This window comes from Pinus tabuliformis, chromosome 9 (assembly GCF_031772625.1).
Source record: "Pinus tabuliformis cultivar Carrire ecotype Pingquan chromosome 9, CPIR1, whole genome shotgun sequence".
Classification (NCBI taxonomy): Eukaryota; Viridiplantae; Streptophyta; class Pinopsida; order Pinales; family Pinaceae; genus Pinus; species Pinus tabuliformis.
Window position 1 is genome coordinate 1669257472 of NC_142307.1, and position 2283 is coordinate 1669259754.

Here is a 2283-nt window from a genome sequence, read left to right on the forward strand (position 1 = left end):
GACTAGTACACCACTAAAATTTGCAATTCTAAAAACTATTTTTTAAATATTAAAAAAATTTACTAAAAAACTAATTAGCTAAAAATAGTGAAATTACTTCTATATATATATATATATATATATATATGACATTGCTCGTATTAAAATGATTATTGGTTATTAATACATTTTTAAATAAATATCAATATTATTTTATTTTACTTAGTCAAATACTTTATTTATAGTCCATGTTATTATTATTATTAAATGTTTCATATCAATGTTATATTAAGATTGAATCAATTAGGCTAAATAACTAGGTGAAAATGAAATTACTCCATTTGGATTACTCTAAAATTGTTTACCATATATTTTGGGTGTTTCATGAAATCTGGTGTACATGGTGTATGTTTAACCTTGTATGGTTTGAAATGAATGAATTAACACCTAGAAAATATGGATAGAAGCAGGTATGCTTTTGGTTTTCAATATCTATGAGTTTTACTAATAAATTTGTACGAGGAAAAGTAACGTGGTAGATAATGGCTATGCATGGAACCCAGTTTTTTCAACAGTTTCAATCCATTATTTCTTTATTACGGTGAAGCTATGGAAAAATAGCAAGCGCTTTAACCATAGAGATAGTGCTTTTATTTTATTTGGCAGTTTATGCTGGATGGTTTTGCCCTGCCTATTAATTTTGCAACAGGGGAAGAGAAGAGTTCACCATGGAGGGATAATATAAGATGAGAAGCTTCGATTTCTGAATCTATTTTCTTTTCTCTCACTTGTTTCTTATTTCTTTATCTGTCAAAATCTGCCGCAGATGCAGATTTTGTCTCTCAAATCTTTTTAACACGTTATTTGAATGGCCTGCCATGAATCTAGACAGGTGAAAAAACACGCAGGACAGGTGAAACAACACGCAGGACAATAATACCCGTGCAAAAGGATGTTCGTACACCACTTTGTGGCATTCATTTTATTAGGTAAGGTGAGTAGCGATTCTTCTTTTCTCAAAGAGAGAAATCATTCGGTCATTTTCGGTTCACTCTCTGCAAATTCTATCAACTTGATCATTTCTTGTTTAATTACTTGTCATTTTGCTCAATACCATTAGTTGAATGTCCAGAACCTATATTTATGAAGATGACCCATGCAAATAGGTAGATAAGAATGCCCAAGTAAACAGTTAAGCTGGTAGAAGATGAAGGTTAACATTAATTGATTAATTTGTTCAGTATTGCCCTCTATATATGCACCATGGCATTTTTAACTTATTTTTTTGCAGGGAGCCGTGGCTGTTTTGCCATATTCTTGATATAGTAGGGAAAGTTAAACCATTTTTGTTTATTATTTCGACCTCCCTCATGTCATGGCCACTGCTCCCCATCTCCCAGGTTACTAACAACACCTTTGCTTCATCAATGGTATATACGCATAACAATCTTATACATATAAATGTACATAAATAGGTGTGGAGCACATGAGCGGAGACATGTTTGAAACCGTGCCCTCTGTGGACACCATATTCATGAAGGTAAGTCTTGAACTTGCTGAGCTGTCATGTAATTCAATTAGAATGAGCTGAGAGCGCGTTTTGACTATACAACTTGTTTGTGTGATTTCATCAGTGGATCATGCATGACTGGGGCGATGAGGACTATATCAAGATATTGAAGAGTTGTAGGAAGGCGATCCCAGAGACGACGGGGAAGCTCATTATTGTTGACATAGTGGCGCTAGACTCTAATCACAGAGGCGGTGATAATAATAATGGTGGCCAGAAAGAGAAGCCGGTTCTGGATCCTAATTTAGTTCTAGTATTTGATCTGGTAATGGTGGCGCACTGCTCTGGTGGGAAGGAAGGAACAAAGAAAGAATGGAAGAAGATTTTATTAGAAGGTGGATTCGGTCGTTATAAAATAATCACCATTCCTGATTTCCAGTCTGTGATTGAAGCATTTCCTTCTTGATTATCTTCTCTTTATGGGTTCATTTTTAGTATTTACATTGTTAAAATGCAATCAAATTATTGTATTTACAAAATAAACGAAGATTTATCAAGGCCTTATGGAGACATGAAACATCCATAGCTAGTGATTTTCTTTAGTCTTACTTCGCACTCCTGAGAAGACAATGCATTAATGGGTCACGGGACACTACTCATCTCCTTCGGAGACATGGAGGATCTGTAGACAGTGCTGTCCTTTCCTCTTACCTCTCTCTGAGTGATCCAGTCCAAAAAAACAAGGTTTTCCACAAACCAATTGACTCTTCTAGAAAAATTCAACAATTCCAATT

The 2283-nt window shown here is 34.6% G+C and overlaps 1 pseudogene; it reads left to right on the forward strand.

Annotated features, from left to right (window-relative positions):
* The first annotated feature begins 1465 nt into the window (after positions 1-1465).
* Positions 1466-1955, forward strand: LOC149155292 (xanthohumol 4-O-methyltransferase pseudogene; annotated as a pseudogene).
* The last annotated feature ends 328 nt before the right edge of the window (positions 1956-2283 follow it).